The sequence below is a fragment of the Ursus arctos genome, unplaced genomic scaffold (assembly GCF_023065955.2).
Source record: "Ursus arctos isolate Adak ecotype North America unplaced genomic scaffold, UrsArc2.0 scaffold_11, whole genome shotgun sequence".
NCBI classification, from domain to species: Eukaryota; Metazoa; Chordata; class Mammalia; order Carnivora; family Ursidae; genus Ursus; species Ursus arctos.
The window spans coordinates 73071631-73097363 of NW_026622775.1; positions in this window are offsets into that span (position 1 = coordinate 73071631).

Below are 25733 nucleotides of genomic sequence, written 5' to 3' on the forward strand. Positions count from 1 at the left end.
GGGTTAGGGTTAGGGTTAGGTTTCGGGTTCCGTTTAGGGTTAGGTTAGGGTTAAGATTTGGGTTCGGTTTAGGGTTAGGGTTAGGGTTCAATTTCGGCTTCAGATTCGAGTTAGGGTAGGATGAGGTTTCAGATTAGGGTTAGGGTTAGGGTTAGGGTTTCGGTTAGGGTTAGGGTTAGGGTCGGTTTAGGGTTAGGGTTTGGGTTAGGGTTATGGTTAGCGTTAGGATTAGGGTTACAGTTAGGGTTAGGGTTCGGGTTAGGGTTAGGGTTAGGGTCGGGTTAGGGTTAGGGTTAGGGTTTAGGGTTAGGGTTAGGGTTCAGGTTCTGGTTAGGCTTTGGGTTAGGGTTAGTGTTCAGGTTAGGGATAGGGTTAGCGTTAGGGTTTGGGTTAGTGTTCGGGTTAGGGTTAGGGTTAGGGTTAGGGTTCGGGTTAGCGTTAGGGTTAGGGTTAGGGTTAGGGTTAGGGTTACATTTCGGGGTAGGGTTAGGGTTAGGGTTAGGGTTAGGGTTAGCGTTCGGTTTAGGGTTAGGGGTAGGTTTAGGGTTAGGGTTAGGGTTAGGGTTCGGGTTAAGGTTACGGTTAGCGTTAGCGTTAGGGTTAGGGTTAGGGTTAGGGTTAGGGTTCAGTTTAAGGTTAGGGTTAGGTTTCAGGTTGGGTTAGGGTTAGGGTTCGTTTCGGTTGAGGGTTCAGGTTCGGGTTAGGGTTAGGGTTAGGGTTAGGGGTAGGGTTCGGGTTCGGGTTCGGTTTAGGGTTCGGGGTAGGGTTAGGGTTAGGGTTAGGGTTAGGGTTTGGGTTAGGGTTAGGGTTAGGTTTAGGGTTAGGGTTAGGCGTAGGGTTTGCGTTAGGGTTCGGTTTAGGTTTAGGGGTAGGGTTAGGGTTCGGGTTAGCGTTAGGGTTTGGGTTTGGTTTCGGGTTAGGGTTAGTGTTAGGGTTCAGGTTAGGGTTCAATTTCGGGTTAGGGTTAGGGTGACGGTTCGTGTTTGGGTTAGGGTTAGGGTTAGGGTTAGGGTTAGGGTTAGTGTTAGGTTTCGGGTTAGGGTTAGGGTTTGGATTCGGATTCGGGTAAGTGTTAGGGTTAGGGTTCGGGTTAGGGTTACGGTTAGGGTTCGGGTTAGGGTTCGGTTTCGGGATAGGGTTAGGTTTCGGGTTACGGTTAGGGTTCAGGTTCGGGTTCGGTTTCGGGTTCAGGTTCGGTTTCGGGTTAGGGTTACGGTTAGTGTTAGGTTTCGGGTTAGGGTTAGGGTTTGGATTCAGATTTGGGTTAGAGTTAGGGTTAGGGTTCGGGTTAAGGTTACGGTTAGCGTTAGGGTTAGGCTTCGGGTTCGGGTTAGGGTTAGGGTTCAAGTTAGTGATAGGGTTAGGGTTAGGGTCAGGTTATGGTTAGGGTTCGGGTTAGGGTTACGGTTAGGGTTAGGGTTAGGGTTAGGGTTAGGGTTACGGTTTGATTTAGGGTTAGCGGCAGGGTTAGGGTTCGGGTTAGCTTTAGGGTTTGGGTTTGGTTTCGGGTTAGGTTTAGTGTTAGGGTTCAGGTTAGGGTTCGAGTTCGGGTTAGGGTTAGGGTTACGGTTCCGGTTCGGGTTAGGGTTCGGGTTAGGGTACGGGTTAGGGTACGGGTTAGGGTTAGGGTTAGGGTTAAGGTTGAGGTTAGGGTTCCGGTTCGGGTTAGGGTTCCTCTTAGTGTTCGGTTTAGGGTTAGGTTTAGGGTTAGGTTTGGGTTAGGTTTAGGGTTTGGATTCGGATTCGGGTTAGTGTTAGGGTTAGGGTTCGGGTTAGGGTGACGGTTAGGGTTCGGGTTTGGGATTGGGTTAGGTTTCGGGTTACGGTTAGGGTTCAGGTTCGGGTTCGGTTTCGGGTTCAGGTTCGGGTTCGGGTTAGGGGTAGGGTTAGTGTTAGGTTTCGGGTTAGGGTTAGGGTTTGGATTCGGATTCGGGTTAGGGTTAGGGTTAGGGTTCGGGTTAAGGTTACGGTTAGCGTTAGGGTTAGGGTTAGGGTTCAGGTTAAGGTTAGGGTTAGGTTTCGGGTTGGGTTAGGTTTAGGGTTCGTGGTCGGTTGAGGGTTCAGGTTCGGGTTAGGGTTAGGGTAGGGTTAGGGTTCGGGTTAGGGTTCGGTTTAGGGTTAGGGGTAGGTTTAGGGTTAGGGTTAGGGTTAGGGTTAGGGTTTGGGTTAGGGTTAGGGTTAGGTTTAGGGTTAGGGTTAGGCGTAGGGTTTGCGTTAGGGTTCGGTTTAGGTTTAGGGGTAGGGTTAGGGTTCGGGTTAGCGTTAGGGTTTGGGTTTGATTTCGGGTTAGGTTTAGTGTTAGGGTTCAGGTTAGGGTTCGATTTCGGGTTAGGGTTAGGGTGACGGTTCGTGTTCGGGTTAGGGTTCGGGTTAGGGTACGGGTTAGGGTACGGGTTAGGGTTAGGGTTAGGGTTAGGGTTAGGGTTAGGGTTAGGGTTCAGGTTAGGGTTAGGGTTAGGGTTAGGGTTAGGGTTAGGGTTCAGGTTAGGGTTACGGTTAGGGTTAGGGTTCGGGTTCGGGTTAGGGTTAGGGTTTGGATTCGGATTCGGGTTAGGTTTAGGGTTAGGTTTCGGGTTAGGGTTAGGGTTCGGGTTCGGGTTCGGGTTAGGGTTCAGGTTAAGGTTAGGGTTAGGTTTTGGTTTGGGTTAGGGTTAGGGTTAGGGATACAGTTCGGCTTTGGGTTAGGGTGAGGTTTAGGGTTTGGGTTCGGGTTAGGTTTAGGGTTATGGTTAGGGTTCAGGTTCCGGTTAGGGTTAGGGTTTAGGTTAAGGTTGTTGTTAGGTTTTGGTGTGGGTTAGGGTTAGGGCTCGTGTTCGGTTGAGGGTTCAGTTTCGGGTTATGGTTTGGGTTAGGGTTAGGGTTAGGGTTCAGTTTAGGGATAGGGTTAGGGTAAGGGTCGGGTTAGGGTTCGGGTTACGGTTCGGGTTTGTATTAGGGTTAGGGTTCGGGTTAGGTTTCGGTTAGGGTTAGGGTTAGGTTTCGGGTTTGGGTTAGGGTTAAGGTTAGGTTTCGGGTTAGGGTTAGGGTTTGGGTTATGGTTAGGGTTAGGGTTAGGTTCGGGTTAGGGTTAGGTTTCTGGTTCGGGTTGGGGTTCGGGTTCGCGTTCATGTTAGGGTTAGGGTTAGGGATCGGGTTAGGGTTCCTGTTAGGGTTAGGGTTAGGGTTCAGGTTAGGGTTAGAGTTCGGATTAGGGTTAGGGTTCAGGTTAGGGATACGGATAGGGTTAGGGTTCGGGTTCGGGGTAGTGTTAGGGTTACGGTTAGGGTTCAGTTTAGGGATAGGGTTAGGGTAACGGTCGGGTTAAGTTTCGGGTTACGGTTCAGGTTAGGGTTAGGGTTAGGGTTAGGGTTAGGTTTCCGGTTAGGGTTCGGGTTAGGGGTAGGGTTTGGGTTAGGGCTAGGGTTCGGTTTAGGATTAGGGTTTGTGTTAGGGTTATGGTTAGGGCTCAGGTTAGGTTTAGGTTAGGGTTAGGTTCGGGTTAGGGTTAGGTTTCGGGTTCGTGTTAGGGTTCGGGTTCACGTTCAGGTTAGCGTTAGGGTTAGGGATCCGGTTAGGTTTAGGGTTAGGGTTCGGTTTAGATTAGGGTTAGGTTTAGGGTTAGGTTTAGGGTTACGTTTCGGGTTAGGGTTAGGGTGAGGTTTAGGGTTTGGGTTCGGGTTAGGTTTATGGTTAGGGTTAGGTTTCGGGTTCGGTTTAGGGTTTGGGTTCAGTTTAAGGTTAGTGTTAGGTTTTGGTGTGTGTTAGGGTTAGGGTTAGGGTTAGGGTTAGGGTTAGGTATAGGGTTGGGTAAGGGTCGGGTTAGGGTTAGGGTTCGGTTTAGGGTTCTGGTTACGGTTTGGGTTGGGTTAGGGTTAGGGTTAGGGTTCGGGTTGTGTTAGGGTTAGGGTTAGGGTTAGGGTTAGGGTTAGGTTTCAGGTTAGGGATAGGGTTAGGGTTAGGGTTAGGGTTAGGGTTAGGTGTAGGGTTTGGGTTAGGGTTAGGGTTAGGGTTCGGGTTAAGGTTAGGGTTAGGGTTCAGGTTAGGGATAGGGTTGGGGTAAGGGACGGTTTAGGCTTCGGGTTACATTTCGGGTTCGGGTTAGGGTTAGGGTTAGGGTTCGGTTTCTGGTTATGGTTAGGGTTAGGGTTAGGGTTAGGGTTAGGGTTCGGGTGAGGTTTAGGGCTAGGGTTAGGATTAGGTTTCAGGTTACGGTTAGGGTTCAGGTTCGGGTTCGGTTTCGGGTTCAGGTTCGGGTTCGGCTTCTGGTTATTTAGGGTTAGGCTTTGGTTTCTGATTATGGTTAGGGTTAGGGTTAGGATTCGGTTTCGGGTTAGTGTTCGGGTTCGGGTTAAGGTTACGGTTTGGGTTAGGGTTTGGGTTCAGGTAGGGTTAGGGTTAGGGTTAGGGTTAGGTTTGGGTTAGGCTTTGGATTTGGATTCGGGTTTGGGTTAGGGTTAGGATTAGGGTTCGGGTGAGGGTTACAGTTAGGGTTCGGTTAGGGTCGGGTTCGGGTTAGGGTTCGGATTAGGGTTCGGGTTCGGGTTAGGGTTAGGGTTCGGGTGAGGTTTAGGGCTACGGTTAGGTTTAGGTTTCGGGTTACAGTTAGGGTTCAGTTTCGGGGTCGGTTTCGTGTTCAGGTTAGGGTTAGGGTTAGGGTTAGGGTTAGGGTTCGGGTTCCGGTTAGGGTTAGGTTTAGGGTTAGGATTTGGGTTCGGTTTAGGGTTAGGGTTAGGGTTCAGTTTCTGCTTCAGATTCGGGTTAGGGTAGGGTGAGGTTTCAGATTAGGGTTACGGTTAGGGTTAGGGTTAGGGTTCGGGTTAGGGTTCCGGTTAGGGTTAGGGTTCCTCTTGGGGTTGGGGTTACGGTTGGGGTTAGGGTTAGGTTCGGGTTAGGGTTAGGGTTTGGGTTAGGGTTAGGGTTCGGTTTCGGGTTAGGCTTAGGGTTAGGGTTAGGGTTCAGGTTAGGGATAGGGTTAGGGTTAGGGTTAGGGTTAGTGTTCGGGCTCGGGTTAGGGTTGGTTTAGGGTTCGGTTTAGCATTAGGGTTAGGGTTATGGTTAGGGTTAGGGTTACGGTTCGCATTAGGGTTAGGGTGAGGTTTAGGGTTTGGGTTCTGGTTTAGTGTTAGGGTTAGAGTTCGGGTTCGTGTTAGGGTTTGGCTTCGCATTCAGATTAGGGATCGGGTTAGGGTTCGTGTTAGGGTTCGGGTTAGGCTTTGGGGTAGGGTTAGGGTTCGGGTTAGGGTTAGGGTTCAAGTTAGGTTTACGGTTAGGGTTAGGGTTCGGGTTCGGGTTAGTGTTAGGGTTAGGGTTCAGTTTAGGGATAGGGTTAGGGTAAGGGTCGGGTTAGGGTTCGGGTTAGGGTTAAGGTTAGGTTACCGGTTAGGGTTCGGGTTAGGGGTAGGGTTTGGGTTAGGGCTAGGGTTCGGTTTAGGATTAGGGTTTGTGTTAGGTTATGGTTAGGGCTCAGGTTAGGGTTAGGGTTAGGGTTAGGTTCGGGTTAGGGTTAGGTTGTGGGTTCGTGTTAGGGTTCGGGTTCACGTTCAGGTTAGCGTTAGGGTTACGGATCGGGTTAGGGTTCGGGTTAGTGTTAGGGTTAGGGTTCGGTTTAGGGTTAGAGTTCGGATTAGGGTTAGGGTTCAGGTTAGTGTTCCAGTTAGGGTTAGGGTTCCTCTTAGGGTTGGGGTTACGGTTGGGTTTAGGGTTAGGTTCGGGTTAGGGTTAGGGTTTGGGTTAGGGTTATGGTTAGGGTTAGGGTTAGCGTTAGGGTTCGGGTTAGGGTTCGGGTTAGGGTTCGGTTGGGTTAGGGTTAGTGTTAGGGTTCGGGTTCGGGTTAGAGTTCGGGTTAGGGTTAGGGTTAGGGTTAGTTTCCGGTTAGGGATAGGGTTAGGGTTAGAGTTAGGGTTAGGGTTAGGGTTCGGGTTAGGGTTAGGGTTAGGGTTAGAGTTCGGGTTCGTGTTAGGGTTTGGGTTTGCATTCAGGTTAGGGATCGGGTTAGGTTTCGGGTTAGGGTTCGGGTTAGTGTTCGGGGTAGGTTTCGGGTTAGTGTTAGGGTTAGGGTTATGGTTAGGGTTAGGGTTACGGTTAGGGTTAGGGTTCGGTTTCGGGTTAGGCTTAGGGTTAGGGTTAGGGTTCAGGTTAGGGATAGGGTTAGGGTTCGGGTTAGGGTTAGGGTTAGTGTTCGGGCTCGGGTTAGGGTTAGGGTTAGGGTTCGGGGTAGCATTAGGATTAGGGTTAGGGTTAGGGTTAGGGTTCGGTTTCGGGTTAGGGTTAAGGTTAGGTTTAGGGTTACGGTTCGGGTTAGGGTTAGGGTGAGGTTTAGGGTTTGGGTTCTGGTTAGGTTTAGTGTTAGGGTTAGAGTTCGGGTTCCTGTTAGGGTTTCGTTTCGCATTAAGGTTAGGGATAGGGTTAGGGTTAGGGTTAGGGTTAGGGTTAGGTTTCGGGTTTGGGTTAGGGTTAAGGTTAGGTTTCTGGTTAGGGTTAGGGTTTGGGTTAGGGTTAGGGTTAGGGTTTGGTTTGGGTTAGGTTTCGGGTTCGGGTTAGGGTTCGGGTTAGGGTTCAGGTTAGGGATAGGGTTAGGGTTCGGGTTAGGGTTAGGGTTAGTGTTCGGGCTCGGGTTAGGGTTAGGGTTAGGTTTCGGGGTAGCATTAGGATTAGGGTTAGGATTAGGGTTAGGGTTACAGTTAGGGTTAGGGTTACGGTTCGGTTTCGGGTTAGGGTTAAGGTTAGGGTTAGGGTTACGGTTCGGGTTAGGGTTAGGGTGAGGTTTAGGGTTTGGGTTCTGGTTAGGTTTAGTGTTATGGTTAGAGTTCGGGTTCGTGTTAGGGTTAGGGTTCGCATTAAGGTTAGGGATCGGGTTAGGGTTCGGGTTAGGGTTCGGGTTAAGGTTCGGGGTAGGGTTGGGTTAGGGTTAATGTTAGGGTTAGGGTTAGGGTTAGGTTTCGGATTTGGGTTAGGGTTAAGGTTAGGTTTCCGGTTAGGGATAGGGTTTGGGTTAGGGTTAGGGTTCGGGTTAGGGTTAGGGTTAGGTTAGGGTTAGGGTTAGGGTTAGGTTCGGGTTAGGGTTAGGTTTCGGGTTCGTGTTAGGTTTCGGGTTCGCGTTCAGGTTAGCGTTAGGGTTAGGGATCGGGTTAGGGTTCGGGTTAGGGTTAGTGTTAGGGTTCGGGGTAGGGTTAGAGTTCGGATTAGGGTTAGGGTTCGTGTTAGGGTTACCGTTAGTGTTAGGGTTCGGGTTCGGTTTAGTGTTAGGGTTAGGCTTAGGGTTCAGTTTAGGGATAGGGTTAGGGTAAGGGTCGGGTTAGGGTTAGGGTAAAGGTTAGGTTAAGGTTAGGGTTCGGGTTAGGGTTAGGGTTCAGGTTAGGGTTACGGTTAGGGTTAGGTTTCGGGTTCGGGTTAGTGTTAGGGTTAGGGTTAGGGTTCAGTTTAGGGATAGGGTAAGGGTAAGGGTCGGGGAAGGATTTGGGTTACGGTTCGGGTTTGGGTTAGGGTTAGGGTTCGGGTTAGGATTCGGGTTAGGGTTCGGGTTAGGTTTCGGGTTCGGTTTAGGGTTAAGGTTATGTTTCGGGTTAGGGTTAGTGTTTGGGTTAGGGTTAGGGTTAGGTTCGGGTTAGGGATAGGTTACGGGTTCGTGTTAGTTTTCGGGTTCGCGTTCAGGTTAGGGTTAGGGTTAGGGATCGGGTTAGGGTTCAGCATAGGGTTAGGATTTGGGTTAGGGTTCGGGTTCGGGTTAGGGTTAGGGTTACGTTTAGGGTTCGGGTTAGGGTTAGGGTGAGGTTTAGGGTTTGGGTTCGGGTTAGGTTTAGGGTTAGTGTTAGGGTTAGGGTTAGGGTTCATGTTCGGTTGAGGGTTAGGGTTAGGGTTAGGGTTAGGGTTAGGGTTCGGGTTCGGGTTAGGGTTACGGTTTGGGTTCGGGTTAGGGTGAGGTTTAGGGTTAGGGTTAGGGTTAGGGTGAGGTTTAGGGCTACGGTTAGGTTTAGGTTTCGGGTTACGGTTAGGGTTCAGGTTCGGGGTCGGTTTCTTGTTCAGGTTCGGGTTCCGGTTAGGGTTAGGGTTAGGGTTAGGTTTTGGGTTCGGTTTAGGGTTAGGGTTAGGGTTCAGTTTCGACTTCAGATTCGGGTTAGGGTAGGGTGAGGTTTCAGATTAGGGTTAGGGTTAGGGTTAGGTTTCGGGTTAGGGTTCCGGTTAGGGTTAGGGTTCCTCTTAGGGTTGGGGTTACGTTTGGGGTTAGGGTTAGGTTCGGGTTAGGGTTAGGGTTTGGGTTAGGGTTAGGGTTAGGGTTAGGGTTAGGTTTCGGGTTCGGGTTAGGGTTTGGGTTCAGGTTTAGGTTAGGGTTATGTTTTGGTGTGGGTTAGGGTTAGGGTTAGGGTTAGGGTTAGGGTTAGGTATAGGGTTGGGGTAATGGTCGGGTTAGGGTTAGGGTTAGGTTTAGGTTTAGGGTTAGGGTCGGTTTAGGGTTAGGGTTTGGGTTAGGGTTATGGTTATGGTTAGGATTAGGGTTACGGTTAGGGTTAGGGTTCGGGTTAGGGTTAGGGTTAGGGTTAGGGTTAGGGGTTAGGGTTAGGGTTAGGGTTAGGGTTCGGGTTACAGTTAGGGTTCAGATTCGGGGTCGGTTTCGTGTTCAGGTTAGGGTTAGGGTTAGGGTTAGGGTTAGGGTTCGGGTTCCGGTTAGGGTTAGGTTTAGGGTTAGGATTTGGGTTCAGTTTAGGGTTAGGGTTACGGTTCAGTTTCGGCTTCAGATTCGGGTTAGGGTAGGGTGAGGTTTCAGATTAGGGTTACGGTTAAGGTTAGGGTTAGGGTTCGGGTTAGGGTTCCGGTTAGGGTTAGGGTTCCTCTTGGGGTTGGGGTTACGGTTGGGGTTAGGTTCGGGTTAGGGTTAGGGTTCAGGTTCGGGTTAGGGTTCGGTTTCGGGTTAGGCCTAGGGTTATGGTTAGGGTTCAGGTTAGGGATAGGGTTAGGGTTAGGGTTAGGGTTAGGGTTAGTGTTCGGGCTCGGGTTAGGGTTAGGGTTAGGGTTCGGTTTAGCATTAGGGTTAGGGTTATGGTTAGGGTTAGGGTTACGGTTCGCGTTAGGGTTAGGGTTAGGGTTAGGTTCGGGTTAGGGTTAGGTTACGGGTTCGTGTTAGGTTTTGGGTTCACGTTCAGGTTAGGGTTAGGGTACCGGTTTGGGTTAGGGTTCGGGTTCCGGTTCGGGTTTGGGTTAGGTTTAGGGTTCGGTTTAGGGTTCATGTTAGCGTTCGGGTTCGGGTTAGGGTTCGATTTTTGGTTCGGGTTCGGGTTTGGGTTCGTGTTAGGGTTAGGGTTAGGTTTCAGGTTAAGGTTAGGGTTAGGTTTCGGGTTCGGTTACGGTTAGGGTTCGGGTGTGTTTGGGTAGGGTTAGGGTTAGGGTTTGTGTTCGGTTGAGGGTTCAGGTTTGGGTTCGGGTTAGTGTTAGGGTTAGGGTTAGGGTTCGGGTTAGGGTTCGGGTTAGGGTTAGGGTTCGAGTTCCTCTTAGGGTTCGGGTTTGGGTTAGGGTTAGGGTTAGGTTTGGGTTAGGGTTAGGGTTAGGTTTCGGGTTCGGGTTAGTGTTCGGGTTCGCGTTCAGGTTAGGGTTAGGGTTAGGGTTAGGGTTAGGGTTAGGGTTACGGTTAGGGTTAGGTTTCGGGTTCGGGGTAGTGTTAGGGTTACGGTTAGGGTTCAGATTAGGGATACGTTTAGTGTAAGGGTCGGGTTAAGGTTCGGGTTACGGTTCGGGTTAGGGTTAGGTTTAGGGTTAGGGTTAGGTTTCCGGTTAGGGTTCGGGTTAGGGGTAGGGTTTGGGTTAGGGCTAGGGTTCGGTTTAGGATTAGGGTTTGTGTTAGGGTTATGGTTAGGGCTCAGGTTAGGGTTAGGTTAGGGTTAGGTTCGGGTTAGGGTTAGGTTTCGGGTTCGTGTTAGGGTTCGGGTTCGCGTTCAGGTTAGCGTTAGGGTTAGGGATCGGGTTAGAGTTCGGGTTAGGGTTAGGGTTAGGGTTCGGGGTAGGGTTAGAGTTCGGATTAGGGTTAAGGTTCGGGTTAGGGTTACGGTTAGGGTTAGGGTTCGGGTTTGGGTTAGTGTTAGGGTTAGTGTTAGGGTTAGGGTTAGGGTTAGGGTTAGGGTTCCGGTTAGGGTTAGGGTTAGGGTTAGGGTTAGGGTTAGGGTTAGGGTTACGGTTAGGGTCAGGGTTCGGGTTTGGGTTAGTGTTAGGGTTAGTGTTAGGATTCAGTTTAGGGATAGGGTTAGGGTAAGGGTCGGGTTAGGGTTCGGGTTACGGTTCGGGTTTGGGTTAGGTTTAGGGTTCGGAATAGGGTTCGGGTTAGGGTTAGGGTTAGGTTTTGGGTTCGGTTTAGGGTTAAGGTTATGTTTCGTTTAGGGTTAGGGTTTGGGTTTGGGTTAGGGTTCCGGTTAGGGTTAGGGTTCGGGTTAGGATTTGGGTTCGGTTTAGGGTTAGGGTTAGGGTTCAGTTTCGGCTTCAGATTCGGGTTAGGGTAGGGTGAGGTTTCAGATTAGGGTTAGGGTTAGGGTTCGGGTTAGGGTTCCGGTTAGGGTTAGGGTTAGGGTTAGGGTTAGGGTTACGGTTCCGTTTCGGGTTAGGGTAAAGGTTAGGGTTAGGGTTAGGGTTAGGGTTAGGGTTAGGGTTCGGGTTAGGGTTCCGGTTAGGGTTAGGGTTCCTCTTGGGGTTGGGGTTACGGTTGGGGTTAGGGTTAGGTTCGGGTTAGGGTTAGGGTTCAGGTTCGGGTTAGGGTTCGGTTTCGGGTTAGGCCTAGGGTTATGGTTAGGGTTCAGGTTAGGGATAGGGTTAGGGTTAGGGTTAGGGTTAGGTTCGGGTTAGGGTTAGGTTACGGGTTCGTGTTAGGTTTTGGGTTCACGTTCAGGTTAGGGTTAGGGTACCGGTTTGGGTTAGGGTTCGGGTTCCGGTTCGGGTTTGGGTTAGGTTTAGGGTTCGGTTTAGGGTTCATGTTAGCGTTCGGGTTCGGGTTAGGGTTCGATTTTTGGTTCCGGTTCGGGTTTGGGTTCGTGTTAGGGTTAGGGTTAGGTTTCAGGTTAAGGTTAGGGTTAGGTTTCGGGTTCGGTTACGGTTAGGGTTCGGGTGTGTTTGGGTAGGGTTAGGGTTAGGGTTTGTGTTCGGTTGAGGGTTCAGGTTTGGGTTCGGGTTAGTGTTAGGGTTAGGGTTAGGGTTCGGGTTAGGGTTCGGGTTAGGGTTAGGGTTCGAGTTCCTCTTAGGGTTCGGGTTTGGGTTAGGGTTAGGGTTAGGTTTGGGTTAGGGTTAGGGTTAGGTTTCGGGTTCGGGTTAGTGTTCGGGTTCGCGTTCAGGTTAGGGTTAGGGTTAGGGTTAGGGTTAGGGTTAGGGTTACGGTTAGGGTTAGGTTTCGGGTTCGGGGTAGTGTTAGGGTTACGGTTAGGGTTCAGATTAGGGATACGTTTAGTGTAAGGGTCGGGTTAAGGTTCGGGTTACGGTTCGGGTTAGGGTTAGGTTTAGGGTTAGGGTTAGGTTTCCGGTTAGGGTTCGGGTTAGGGGTAGGGTTTGGGTTAGGGCTAGGGTTCGGTTTAGGATTAGGGTTTGTGTTAGGGTTATGGTTAGGGCTCAGGTTAGGGTTAGGTTAGGGTTAGGTTCGGGTTAGGGTTAGGTTTCGGGTTCGTGTTAGGGTTCGGGTTCGCGTTCAGGTTAGCGTTAGGGTTAGGGATCGGGTTAGAGTTCGGGTTAGGGTTAGGGTTAGGGTTCGGGATAGGGTTAGAGTTCGGATTAGGGTTAAGGTTCGGGTTAGGGTTACGGTTAGGGTTAGGGTTCGGGTTTGGGTTAGTGTTAGGGTTAGTGTTAGGGTTAGGGTTAGGGTTAGGGTTAGGGTTCCGGTTAGGGTTAGGGTTAGGGTTAGGGTTAGGGTTACGGTTAGGGTTAGGGTTCGGGTTTGGGTTAGTGTTAGGGTTAGTGTTAGGATTCAGTTTAGGGATAGGGTTAGGGTAAGGGTCAGGTTAGGGTTCGGGTTACGGTTCGGGTTTGGGTTAGGTTTAGGGTTCGGGATAGGGTTCGGGTTAGGGTTAGGGTTAGGTTTTGGGTTCGGTTTAGGGTTAAGGTTATGTTTCGTTTAGGGTTAGGGTTTGGGTTTGGGTTAGGGTTCCGGTTAGGGTTAGGGTTCGGGTTAGGATTTGGGTTCGGTTTAGGGTTAGGGTTAGGGTTCAGTTTCGGCTTCAGATTCGGGTTAGGGTTAGGGTTAGGGTTAGGGTTAGGGTTAGGGGTAGGTTTAGGGTTAGGGGTAGGTTTAGGGTTAGGGTTAGTGTTAGGGTTTGGGTTAGGGTTCAGGTTAGGGTTCGAGTTCGGGTTAGGGTTAGGGTTTTGGTACGGGTTCGGGTAGGGTTCCGGTTAGAGTACGGGTTAGGGTACGGGTTAGGGTTAGGGTTAGGGTTAATGTTGGGGTTAGGGTTCGGGTTCGGGTTAGGGTTCCTCTTAGTGTTCGGTTTAGGGTTAGGGTTAGGGTTAGGTTTGGGTTAGGTTTAGGGTTTGGATTCGGATTCGGGTTAGTGTTAGGGTTAGGGTTCGGGTTAGTGTTACGGTTAGGGTTTGGGTTAGGGTTTGGGTTCGGGATAGGGTTAGGTTTCGGGTTACGGTTAGGATTCAGGTTCGGGTTAGGGTTAGGGTTTGGATTCGGATTCGGGTTAGGGTTAGGGTTACGGTTTGATTTAGGGTTAGGGGTAGGGTTAGGGTTCGGGTTAGCTTTAGGGTTTGGGTTTGGTTTCGGGTTAGGTTTAGTGTTAGGGTTCAGGTTAGGGTTCGAGTTCGGGTTAGGGTTAGGGTTACGGTTCCGGTTCGGGTTAGGGTTCGGGTTAGGGTACGGGTTAGGGTACGGGTTAGGGTTAGGGTTAGGGTTAAGGTTGAGGTTAGGGTTCCGGTTCGGGTTAGGGTTCCTCTTAGTGTTCGGTTTAGGGTTAGGGTTAGGGTTAGGTTTGGGTTAGGTTTAGGGTTTGGATTCGGATTCGCGTTAGTGTTAGGGTTAGGGTTCGGTTTAGGGTGACGGTTAGGGTTCGGGTTCGGGATAGGGTTAGGTTTCGGGTTACGGTTAGGGTTCAGGTTCGGGTTCGGTTTCGGGTTCAGGTTCGGGTTCGGGTTAGGGGTAGGGTTAGTGTTAGGTTTCGGGTTAGGGTTAGGGTTTGGATTCGGATTCGGGTTAGGGTTAGGGTTAGGGTTCGGGTTAAGGTTACGGTTAGCGTTAGCGTTAGGGTTAGGGTTAGTGTTAGGGTGTGGGTTAGGGTTCAGTTTAAGGTTAGGGTTAGGTTTCGGGTTGCGTTAGGGTTAGGGTTCGTGGTCGGTTGAGGGTTCAGGTTCGGGTTAGGGTTAGGGTTAGGGTTAGGGTTCGGGTTAGGGTTCGGTTTAGGGTTAGGGTTAGGGTTAGGTTTAGGGTTAGGGTTAGAGTTCGGGTTAGGGTTAGGGTTAGGGTTCGGGTCGTGTTAGGGTTAGGGTTAGGGTTCGGGTTAAGGTTACGGTTAGCGTTAGCGTTAGGCTTCGGGTTCGGGTTCAGGTTAGTTTTAGGGTTCAAGTTAGTGATAGGGTTAGGGTTAGGGTCGGGTTACGGTTAGGGTTCGGGTTAGGGTTACGGTTAGGGTTAGGGTTAGGGTTCGGGTTCAGGTTAGGGTTAGGGTTAGGGTTCGGGTTAAGGTTACGGTTAGCGTTAGGGTTAGGCTTCGGGTTCGGGTTAGGGTTAGGGTTCAAGTTAGTGATAGGGTTAGGGTTAGGGTCAGGTTATGGTTAGGGTTCGGGTTCGGGTTCGGGTTAGGGTTAGGGTTAGGGTTAGGTTTACGGTTAGGGTTTGGGTTAGGTTTCGGGTTCGGGATAGGGTTAGGTTTCGGGTTACGGTTAGGGTTCAATTTCGGGTTAGAGTTAGGGTTTGGATTCGGATTCGCGTTAGGTTTAGGGTTAGGGTTAGGGTTAGGGTTAGGCGTAGGGTTTGGGTTAGGGTTCGGTTTAGGGTTAGGGGTAGGGTTAGGGTTCGGGTTAGCCTTAGGGTTTGGGTTTGGTTTCGGGTTAGGGTTACTGTTAGGGTTCAGGTTAGGGTTCGAGTTCGGGTTAGGGTTAGGGTTACGGTTCGGATTTGGGTTAGGGTTCGGGTTAGGGTTAGAATTCCTCTTAGGGTTCGGGTTTGGGTTAGGGTTAGGGTTAGGGTTAGGGTTTGGGTTCGGTTTAGTGTTAGGGTTAGGGTTAGGGTTCAGTTTAGGGATAGGGTTAGGGTAAGGGTCGGGTTAGGGTTAGGGTAAAGGTTAGGTTAAGGTTAGGGTTCGGGTTAGGGTTAGGGTTCAGGTTAGGGTTAGGGTTCAGGTTAGGGTTACGGTTAGGGTTAGGTTTCGGGTTCGGGTTAGTGTTAGGGTTAGGGTTAGGGTTCAGTTTAGGGATAGGGTAAGGGTAAGGGTCGGGGAAGGATTTGGGTTACGGTTCGGGTTTGGGTTAGGGTTAGGGTTCGGGTTAGGATTCGGGTTAGGGTTCGGGTTAGGTTTCGGGTTCGGTTTAGGGTTAAGGTTATGTTTCGGGTTAGGGTTAGTGTTTGGGTTAGGGTTAGGGTTAGGGTTAGGTTCGGGTTAGGGATAGGTTACGGGTTCGTGTTAGTTTTCGGGTTCGCGTTCAGGTTAGGGTTAGGTTTAGGGATCGGGTTAGGGTTCAGCATAGGGTTAGGATTTGGGTTAGGGTTCGGGTTCGGGTTAGGGTTAGGGTTACGTTTAGGGTTCGGGTTAGGGTTAGGGTGAGGTTTAGGGTTTGGGTTCGGGTTAGGTTTAGGGTTAGTGTTAGGGTTAGGGTTAGGGTTCATGTTCGGTTGAGGGTTAGGGTTAGGGTTAGGGTTAGGGTTAGGGTTCGGGTTCGGGTTAGGGTTACGGTTTGGGTTCGGGTTAGGGTGAGGTTTAGGGTTAGGGTTAGGGTTAGGGTGAGGTTTAGGGCTACGGTTAGGTTTAGGTTTCGGGTTACGGTTAGGGTTCAGGTTCGGGGTCGGTTTCTTGTTCAGGTTCGGGTTCCGGTTAGGGTTAGGGTTAGGGTTAGGTTTTGGGTTCGGTTTAGGGTTAGGGTTAGGGTTCAGTTTCGACTTCAGATTCGGGTTAGGGTAGGGTGAGGTTTCAGATTAGGGTTAGGGTTAGGGTTAGGTTTCGGGTTAGGGTTCCGGTTAGGGTTAGGGTTCCTCTTAGGGTTGGGGTTACGTTTGGGGTTAGGGTTAGGTTCGGGTTAGGGTTAGGGTTTGGGTTAGGGTTAGGGTTAGGGTTAGGGTTAGGTTTCGGGTTCGGGTTAGGGTTTGGGTTCAGGTTTAGGTTAGGGTTATGTTTTGGTGTGGGTTAGGGTTAGGGTTAGGGTTAGGGTTAGGGTTAGGTATAGGGTTGGGGTAATGGTCGGGTTAGGGTTAGGGTTAGGTTTAGGTTTAGGGTTAGGGTCGGTTTAGGGTTAGGGTTTGGGTTAGGGTTATGGTTATGGTTAGGATTAGGGTTACGGTTAGGGTTAGGGTTCGGGTTAGGGTTAGGGTTAGGGTTAGGGGTTAGGGTTAGGGTTAGGGTTAGGGTTCGGGTTACAGTTAGGGTTCAGATTCGGGGTCGGTTTCGTGTTCAGGTTAGGGTTAGGGTTAGGGTTAGGGTTAGGGTTCGGGTTCCGGTTAGGGTTAGGTTTAGGGTTAGGATTTGGGTTCAGTTTAGGGTTAGGGTTACGGTTCAGTTTCGGCTTCAGATTCGGGTTAGGGTAGGGTGAGGTTTCAGATTAGGGTTACGGTTAGGGTTAGGGTTAGGGTTCGGGTTAGGGTTCCGGTTAGGGTTAGGGTTCCTCTTGGGGTTGGGGTTACGGTTGGGGTTAGGGTTAGGTTCGGGTTAGGGTTAGGGTTCAGGTTCGGGTTAGGGTTCGGTTTCGGGTTAGGCCTAGGGTTATGGTTAGGGTTCAGGTTAGGGATAGGGTTAGGGTTAGGGTTAGGGTTAGTGTTCGGGCTCGGGTTAGGGTTAGGGTTAGGGTTCGGTTTAGCATTAGGGTTAGGGTTATGGTTAGGGTTAGGGTTACGGTTCGCGTTAGGGTTAGGGTTAGGGTTAGGTTCGGGTTAGGGTTAGGTTACGGGTTCGTGTTAGGTTTTGGGTTCACGTTCAGGTTAGGGTTAGGGTACCGGTTTGGGTTAGGGTTCGGGTTCCGGTTCGGGTTTGGGTTAGGTTTAGGGTTCGGTTTAGGGTTCATGTTAGCGTTCGGGTTCGGGTTAGGGTTCGATTTTTGGTTCCGGTTCGGGTTTGGGTTCGTGTTAGGGTTAGGGTTAGGTTTCAGGTTAAGGTTAGGGTTAGGTTTCGGGTTCGGTTACGGTTAGGGTTCGGGTGTGTTTGGGTAGGGTTAGGGTTAGGGTTTGTGTTCGGTTGAGGGTTCAGGTTTGGGTTCGGGTTAGTGTTAGGGTTAGGGTTAGGGTTCGGGTTAGGGTTCGGGTTAGGGTTAGGGTTCGAGTTCCTCTTAGGGTTCGGGTTTGGGTTAGGGTTAGGGTTAGGTTTGGGTTAGGGTTAGGGTTAGGTTTCGGGTTCGGGTTAGTGTTCGGGTTCGCGTTCAGGTTAGGGTTAGGGTTAGGGTTAGGGTTAGGGTTAGGGTTACGGTTAGGGTTAGGTTTCGGGTTCGGGGTAGTGTTAGGGTTACGGTTAGGGTTCAGATTAGGGATACGTTTAGTGTAAGGGTCGGGTTAAGGTTCGGGTTACGGTTCGGGTTAGGGTTAGGTTTAGGGTTAGGGTTAGGTTTCCGGTTAGGGTTCGGGTTAGGGGTAGGGTTTGGGTTAGGGCTAGGGTTCGGTTTAGGATTAGGGTTTGTGTTAGGGTTATGGTTAGGGCTCAGGTTAGGGTTAGGTTAGGGTTAGGTTCGGGTTAGGGTTAGGTTTCGGGTTCGTGTTAGGGTTCGGGTTCGCGTTCAGGTTAGCGTTAGGGTTAGGGATCGGGTTAGAGTTCGGGTTAGGGTTAGGGTTAGGGTTCGGGGTAGGGTTAGAGTTCGGATTAGGGTTAAGGTTCGGGTTAGGGTTACGGTTAGGGTTAGGGTTCGGGTTTGGGTTAGTGTTAGGGTTAGTGTTAGGGTTAGGGTTAGGGTTAGGGTTAGGGTTCCGGTTAGGGTTAGGGTTAGGGTTAGGGTTAGGGTTAGGGTTACGGTTAGGGTTAGGGTTCGGGTTTGGGTTAGTGTTAGGGTTAGTGTTAGGATTCAGTTTAGGGATAGGGTTAGGGTAAGGGTCGGGTTAGGGTTCGGGTTACGGTTCGGGTTTGGGTTAGGTTTAGGGTTCGGGATAGGGTTCGGGTTAGGGTTAGGGTTAGGTTTTGGGTTCGGTTTAGGGTTAAGGTTATGTTTCGTTTAGGGTTAGGGTTTGGGTTTGGGTTAGGGTTCCGGTTAGGGTTAGGGTTCGGGTTAGGATTTGGCTTCGGTTTAGGGTTAGGGTTAGGGTTCAGTTTCGGCTTCAGATTCGGGTTAGTGTAGGGTGAGGTTTCAGATTAGGGTTAGGGTTAGGGTTCGGGTTAGGGTTCCGGTTAGGGTTAGGGTTAGGGTTAGGGTTAGGGTTACGGTTCCGTTTCGGGTTAGGGTAAAGGTTAGGGTTAGTGTTATGTTTCGGGTTAGGGTCAGGGTGAGGTTTAGGGTTTGGGTTTGGGTTATTTTTAGGGTTAGGGTTAGGGTTAGGGTTCCGGTTAGGGTTAGGGTTCCTCTTAGGGTTGGGGTTAGGGTTGGGGTTAGGGTTTGGTTCGGGTTAGGGTTGCGGTTCGGTTTCGGGTTAGGGTTAAGGTTAGGGTTAGGGTTATGGTTCGGGTTAGGGTTAGGGTGAGGTTTAGGGTTTGGTTTCTGGTTAGGTTTAGGGTTAGGGTTAGAGTTCGGGTTCGTGTTAGGGTTTGGGTTCGCATTCAGGTTAGCGTTAGGGTTAGGGTTAGGGTTAGGGTTAGGGTTCGGGGTAGTGTTAGGGTTACGGTTAGGGTTCAGTTTAGGGATAGGGTTAGTGTAAGGGTCGGGTTAAGGTTCGGGTTACGGTTCGGGTTAGGGTTCGGGTTAGGGTTAGGGTTAGGTTTCCGGTTAGGGTTCGGGTTAGGGGTAGGGTTTGGGTTAGGGCTAGGGTTCGGTTTAGGATTAGGGTTTGTGTTGGGGTTATGGTTAGGTCTCAGGTTAGGGTTAGGTTAGGGTTAGGTTCGGGTTAGGGTTAGGTTTCGGGTTCGTGTTAGGGTTCGGGTTCGCGTTCAGGTTAGCGTTAGGGTTAGGTATCGGGTTAGGGTTCGGGTTACGGTTAGGGTTAGGGTTCAGGGTAGGGTTAGAGTTCAGGTTAGGTTTACGGTTAGGGTTAGGGTTCGGGTTCGGGTTAGGGTTAGGGTTAGGGTTAGTGTTCAGGTTAGGGATAGGGTTAGCGTTAGAGTTTGGGTTAGTGTTCGGGTTCGGGTTAGGGTTAGGGTTAGGGTTAGGGTTCGGGTTAGCGTTAGGGTTAGGTTAGGGTTAGGGTTACAGTTCGGGTTAGGGTTAGGTTGTGGTTTAGGGTTTGGGTTCGGGTGAGGTTTAGGGTTATGGTTAAGGTTCAGGTTCAGGTTAGGGTTAGGGTTCAGGTTAAGGTTAGGGTTAGGTTTCGGGTTGGGTTAGGGTTAGGGTTCGGGGTCTGTTGAGGGTTAGGGTTAGGGTTAAGGTTGAGGTTAGGGTTCTGGTTCGGGTTAGGGTTCCTCTTAGTGTTCGGTTTATGGTTAGGGTTAGGGTTAGGTTTTGGTTAGGTTTAGGGTTTGGATTCGGATTCAGGTAAGTTTTAGGGTTAGGGTTCGGGTTAGGGTTACGGTTAGGGTTCGGGTTAGGGTTCGGGTTCGGGATAGGGTTAGGTTTCGGGTGACGGTTAGGGTTCGGGTTCGGTTTCGGGTTCAGGTTCGGGTTCGGGTTAGGCTTAGGGTTAGTGTTAGGTTTCGGGTTAGGGTTAGGGTTTGGATTCATTTTCGGGTTAGGGTTAGGGTTAGGGTTCTGGTTAAGGTTACGGTTAGCGTTAGGGTTAGGCTTCGGATTCGGGGTAGGGTTAGGGATAGGGTTCAAGTTAGTGATAGGGTTAGGGTTAGGGTTAGGTTACGGTTAGGGTTCGGGTTAGGGTTCCGGTTAGGGTTAGGGTTCGGGTTCGGGTTAGGGTTAGGGTTAGGTTTCAGGTTAGGGATCGGGTTAGGGTTAGCGTCGGGTTAGGGTTAGGTTTAGGGTTAGGGTTAGGGTTAGGGTTAGGGTCGGGTTAGGGTTAGGGTTCGGGTTAGGGTTATGTTTAGTGTTCGGGTTAGGGTTAGGCTTAGGGTTCGGGTTGGTGTTAGGGTTAGGGTTAGGGTCGGGTTAGGGTTAGGGTTTGGGTTAGGGTTAGGGTTAGGGTTAGGGTTAGGGTTCGGGTTGGGGTTAGGTTTAGGGTTAGGGTCCGGGTTTGGTTTTGGGTTCGGGTTCGGGTTCGGGTTAGGTTTAGGGTTAGGCGGAGGGTTTGGGTGAGGGTGAGGGTTCGGGTGCGGGTTAGGGTTAGGGTTAAGGTTAGGGTTACGGTTAGGTTTCCGGTTAGGGTTCGGGTTCGGGTTAGGGTTAGGGTTAGGGTTAGGTTCGGGTTAGGGTTTGGTTTCGGGTTCGTGATAGGGTTCGGGTTCGCGTTCAGGTTAGCGTTAGGGTTAGGGATCGGGTAGGGTTCGGGTTAGGGTTAGGGTTAGGGTTCGGGGTAGGGTTAGAGTTCGGATTAGGGTTAGGGTTCGTGTTAGGGTTACGGTTAGGGTTAGGGTTCGGGTTCAGGTTAGGGTTAGGGTTAGGGTTTGGGTTCAGTTTAGGGATAGGGTTAGGGTAAGGGTCGGGTTAGGGTTCGGGTTACGGTTCGGGTTTGGTTAGGTTTAGGGTTCGGGTTAGGGTTCGGGTTAGGGTTAGGGTTAGGTTTCGGGTTCGGTTTAGGGTTAAGGTTATGTTTCGGGTTAGGGTTAGGGTTTGGGTTAGGGTTAGGGTTAGGGTTAGGGTTCAGTTTTAGCTTCAGATTCGGGTTAGGGTAGGGTGAGGTTTCAGATTAGGGTTAGGGTTAGGGTTAGGGTTCGGGTTAGGGTTACGTTTAGTGTTAGGGTTAGGGTTAGGGTTAGTGTTAGGGTTAGGGTTAGGGTTCAGTTTAGGGATAGGGTTAGGGTAAGGGTCGGGTTAGGGTTCGGGTTACGGTTCGGGTTTGGGTAGGTTTAGTGTTCGGGTTAGCGTTCGGGTTAGGGTTAGGGTTAGGTTTCGGGTTCGGTTTAGGGTTAAGGTTATGTTTCGGGTTAGGGTTAGGGTTAGGGTTACGGTTAGGGTTAGGGTTCGGGTTCGGGTTAGTGTTAGGGTTAGGGTTAGGGTTCAGTTTAGGGATAGGGTTATGGTAAGGGTCGGGTTAGGGTTCGGGTTACGGTTCGGGTTTTGGTAGGTTTAGGGTTCGGGTTAGGATTCGGGTTAGGGTTAGGGTTAGGTTTCGGGTTCGGTTTAGGGTTAAGGTTATGTTTCGGGTTAGGGTTAGGGTTTGGGTTAGGGTTAGGGTTAGGGTTAGGGTTCAGTTTTAGCTTCAGATTCGGGTTAGGGTAGGGTGAGGTTTCAGATTAGGGTTAGGGTTAGGGTTAGGGTCCGGGTTCGGTTTTGGGTTCGGGTTCGGGTTAGGGTTAGGGTTAGGGTTAGGGTTAGGCGTAGGGTTTGGGTGAGGGTGAGGGTTCGGGTTAGGGTTAGGGTTAAGGTTCGGGTTAGGGTTAGGTTTCCGGTTAGGGTTCGGGTTAGGGGTAGGGTTTGGGTTAGGGCTACGGTTCGGTTTAGTATTAGGGTTTGTGTTAGGGTTATGGTTAGGGCTCAGGTTAGGGTTAGGGTTAGGGTTAGGTTCGGGTTAGGCTTAGGTGTCGGGTTCGTGTTAGGGTTCGGGTTCGCGTTCAGGTTAGCGTTAGGGTTAGGGATCGGGTTAGGGTTCGGGTTAGGGTTAGGGTTAGGGTTCGGGGTAGGGTTAGAGTTCGGATTAGGGTTAGGGTTCGTGTTATGGTTACGGTTAGGGTTAGGGTTCGGGTTCGGTATAGTGTTAGGGTTAGGGTTAGGGTTCAGTTTAGGGATAGGGTTAGGGTAAGGGTTAGGGTTAGGGTTAGGGTTAGGGTTCGGGGTAGGGTTAGAGTTCAGATTAGGGTTAGGGTTCGTGTTAGGGTTACGGTTAGTGTTAGGGTTTGGGTTCGGATTAGTGTTAGGGTTAGGGTTAGGGTTCAGTTTAGGGATAGGGTTAGGGTAAGGGTTAGGGTTAGGGTTAGGGTTAGGGTTCGGGTTAGGGTTAGGGTTAGGGTTAGGGTTAGGGTTCAGTTTAGGGATAGGGTTAGTGTAAGGGTCGGGTTAAGGTTCGGGTTATGGTTCGGGTTAGGGTTCGGGTTAGGGTTAGGGTTAGGTTTCCGGTTAGGGTTCGGGTTAGGGGTAGGGTTTGGGTTAGGGCTAGGGTTCGGTTTAAGATTAGGGTTTGTGTTGGGGTTATGGTTAGGGCTCAGGTTAGGTTTAGGTTAGGGTTAGGTTCGGGTTAGGGTTAGGTTTCGGGTTCGTGTTAGGGTTCGGGTTCGCGTTCAGGTTAGCGTTAGGGTTAGGTATCGGGTTAGGGTTCGGGTTACGGTTAGGGTTAGGGTTCGGGGTAGGGTTAGAGTTTGGATTAGGGTTAGGGTTCGTGTTAGGGTTACGGTAGGGTTAGGGTTCGGGTTTGGGTTAGTGTTAGTGTTAGTGTTACGGTTCAGTTTAGGGATAGGGTTAGGGTAAGGGTCGGGTTAGGGTTCGGGTTACGGTTCGGGTTTGGGTTAGGGTTAGGGTTCGGGTTAGGGTTCGGGTTCGGGTTAGGGTTAGGTTTCGGGTTCGGTTTAGGGTTAAGGTTATGTTTTGGGTTAGGGTTAGGGTTTGGGTTAGGGTTAGGGTTAGGGTTAATTTCGGGTTAGGGATAGGTTATGGGTTCGTGTTAGTTTTCGGTTTCGCGTTCAGGTTAGGGTTAGGGTTAGGAATCGGGTTAGGGTTAGGGTTAGGGTTAGGGTGAGGTTTGGGTTAGGGTTAGTTTACGGGTTCGTGTTAGATTTCGGGTTCGCGTTCAGGTTAGGTTTAGGGTTAGGGATCGGGTTAGGGTTCAGGTTAGGGTTAGGGTTTGGTTTAGGGTTCGGGTTCGATTTAGGGTTAGGGTTAGGTTTAGGGTCGGGTTAGGGTTAGCGTTCGGGTGAGGTTTAGGGGTACGGTTAGGTTTAGGTTTCGGGTTACGGTTAGGGTTCAGGTTCGGGATCGGTTTCGTGTTCAGGTTCGGGTTAGGGTTAGGGTTAGGGTTAGGGTTCGGGTTCCGGTTAGGGTTAGTTTAGGGTTAGGATTTGGGTTCGGTTTAGGGTTAGGGTTAGGGTTCAGTTTCGGCTTCAGATTCGGGTTAGGGTAGGGTGAGGTTTCAGTTTAGGGCTAGGGTTAAGGTTAGTGTTAGGGTTAGTGTTAGGGTTCGGGTTAGGGTTAGGGTTCCTCTTAGGGTTGGGGTTATGGTTGGGATTAGGGTTAGGTTCGGGTTAGCGTTCGGGTTCGGGTTAGGGATAGGGTTCGGTTTCGGGTTAGGCTTAGGGTTAGGGTTAATATTCAGGTTAGGGATAGGGTTAGGGTTCAGGTTAGGGTTAGCGTTAGGGTTAGGGTTAGTGTTCGGGCTCGGGTTAGGGTTAGGGTTAGGGTTCGGGTTAGCATTATCATTAGGGTTAGGGTTAGGGTTAGGGTTACGGTTCGGGTTTGGGTTAGGGTGAGGTTTAGGGTTTGGGTTCGGGTTAGGTTTAGGGTTAGGGTTAGGTTTCGGTTTCAGGTTAGGGTTTGGGTTCAGCTTAAGGTTAGGGTTAGGTTAGGGTTAGGATATGGGTTCGGGTTCGGGTTAGGGTTAGGGTTCAATTTCGGGTTCAGGTTCGGTATAGGGTAGGGTGAGGTTTCATGTTAGGGTTAGGGTTAGGGTTAGGGTTAGGGTTATGGTTAAGGTCAGGATTAGGGTTAGGGTTAGGGTTAGGGTCGGGTTAGGGTTAGGGTTCGGGTTATGGTTATGGTTAGGGTTAGGGTTCGGGTTAGCATTAGGGTTCGGATTAGGGTTCGGGTTAGGGTTCGGGTTGGGTTAGGGTTAGGGTTAGGGTTCGGGTTAGAGTTCGGGTTAGGGTTAGGGTCAGGGTTCGGGTTTGGGTTAGGGTTAGGGTTATCGTTTGGGTTCGATGTAGGGTTAGGGTTAGGGTTAGGGTTAGGGGTTATGGTTAGGGTTAGGGTTCAGGTGAGGTTTAGGACTAGGTTTAGGAATAGGTTTCGGGTTACGGTTAGGGTTCAGGTTCGGGTTCGGTTTCGGATTCAGGTTCGGGTTCGGGTTAGGGTTAGGGTTAGTGTTAGGTTTCGGGTTAGGGTTAGGGTTTGGATTCGGATTTGGGTTAGGGTTACGGTTAGGGTTCAGGTTAAGGTTACGGTTAGCATTAGGGTTAGGCTTCGGGTTCGGGTTAGGGTTAGTTTTAGGGTTCAAGTTAGTGATAGGGTTAGGGTTAGGGTCGGGTTACGGTTAGGGTTCGGGTTAGGGTTACTGTTAGGGTTAGGGTTAGGGTTCGGTTTCGGGTTAGGGTTAGGGTTAGGTTTCAGGTTAGGGATCGGGTTAGGGTTAGCGTCGGGTTAGGGTTAGGGTTCGGGTTAGGGTTACGGTTAGGGTTAGGGTTCGGGTTCGGCTTAGGGTTAGGGTTAGGTTTCAGGTTAGGGATCGGGTTAGGGTTAGCGTCGGGTTAGGGTTAGGGTTCGGGTTCACGTTAGAGTTAGGTTTAGGTTTAGGGTTAGGGTCTGGTTAGGTTTAGGGTTAGGGTTATGGTTCAGGGTAGGGATAGGGTTAGGGTTAGGGTCGGGTTAGCGTTAGGGTTCGGGTTAGGGTTATGATTATGGTTAGGGATAGGGTTTGGGAAGGGTCGGGTTAGGGTTAGGGTTTGGGTTAGGGTTATGGTTAAGGTCAGGATTAGGTTTAGGGTTAGGGTTAGGGTCGGGTTAGGGTTAGGGTTCGGGTTAGGGTTATGGTTAGGGTTAGGGTTCGGGTTAGCGTTAGGGTTCGGATTAGGGTTCGGGTTAGGGTTCGGGTTTGGTTAGGGTTAGGGTTAGGGTTCAGGTTAGAGTTCGGGTTAGGGTTAGGGTCAGGGTTCGGGCTAGGGTTAGGGTTAGGGTTACGGTTGAGGTTAGGGTTAGGGTTAGGGTTCGGGTTATGGTTCTGGTTAGGGTTAGGGTTCCTCTTAGGGTTGGGGTTAGGGTTGGGGTTAGGGTTAGGTTCCGGTTAGGGTTAGGGTTCGGGTTAGGGTTAGGGTTCGGGTTCGGGTTAGGGTTTGGGTTCAGGTTAAGGTTAGGCTTAGGTTTTGGTTTGGGTTAGGGTTAGGGTTTGTGGTCGGTTGAGGGTTCAGGTTCGGGTTAGGGTTAGGGTCGGGTTACGGTTAGGGTTCGGGTTAGGGTTAGGGTTAGGGTTAGGTTTCAGGTTAGGCATCGGGTTAGGGTTAGCGTCAGGTTAGGGTTAGGGTTCGGTTTCGGGTTTGGGTTAGGGTTAGGTTTCAGGTTAGGGATCGGGTTAGGGTTAGCGTCGGGTTAGGGTTAGGGTTCGGGTTCACGTTAGAGTTAGGGTTTGGGTTAGGGTTAGGGTCTGGTTAGGTTTAGGGTTAGGGTTATGGTTCAGGGTAGGGATAGGGTTAGGGTTAGGGTCGGGTTAGGGTTAGGGTTCGGGTTAGGGTTATGGTTACGGTTAGGGATAGGGTTTGGGAAGGGTCGGGTTAGGGTTAGGGTTCTGGTTAGGGTTATGGTTAAGGTCAGGACTAGGGTTAGGGTTAGGGTTAGGGTCGGGTTAGGGTTAGGGTTCGGGTTATGGTTATGGTTAGGGTTAGGGTTCGGGTTAGCGGTAGGGTTCGGATTAGGGTTCGGGTTAGGGTTCGGGTTGGGTTAGGGTTAGGGTTAGGGTTCGGGTTAGAGTTCGGGTTAGGGTTAGGGTCAGGGTTCGGGTTTGGGTTAGGGTTATGGTTATCGTTTGGGTTCGATGTAGGGTTAGGGTTAGGGTTAGGGTTAGGGGTTATGGTTAGGGTTAGGGTTAGGGTTAGGGTTCAGGTGAGGTTTAGGACTAGGTTTAGGAATAGGTTTCGGGTTAGGGTTAGGGTTAGGGTTAGGGTTAGGGTTAGGGTTAGGTTTCAGGTTAGGGATCGGGTTAGGGTTAGCGTCAGGTTAGGGTTAGGTTTCGGGTTCGGGTTTGGGTTAGGGTTAGGTTTCAGGTTAGGGATCGGGTTAGGGTTAGCGTCAGGTTAGGGTTAGGGTTCGGGTTCACGTTAGAGTTAGGGTTAGGGTTAGGGTTAGGGTTAGGGGTTATGGTTAGGGTTAGGGTTAGGGTTAGGGTTCAGGTGAGGTTTAGGACTAGGTTTAGGAATAGGTTTCGGGTTACGGTTAGGGTTCAGGTTCGGGTTCGGTTTCGGATTCAGGTTCGGGTTCGGGTTAGGGTTAGGGTTAGTGTTAGGTTTCGGGTTAGGGTTAGGGTTTGGATTCGGATTCGGGTTAGGGTTACGGTTAGGGTTCAGGTTAAGGTTACGGTTAGCATTAGGGTTAGGCTTCGGGTTCGGGTCAGGGTTAGTTTTAGGGTTCAAGTTAGTGATAGGGTTAGGGTTAGGGTCGGGTTACGGTTAGAGTTCGGGTTAGGGTTACTGTTAGGGTTAGGGTTAGGGTTCGGTTTCGGGTTAGGGTTAGGGTTAGGTTTCAGGTTAGGGATCGGGTTAGGGTTAGCGTCGGGTTAGGGTTAGGGTTCGGGTTAGGGTTACGGTTAGGGTTAGGGTTCGGGTTCGGCTTAGGGTTAGGGTTAGGTTTCA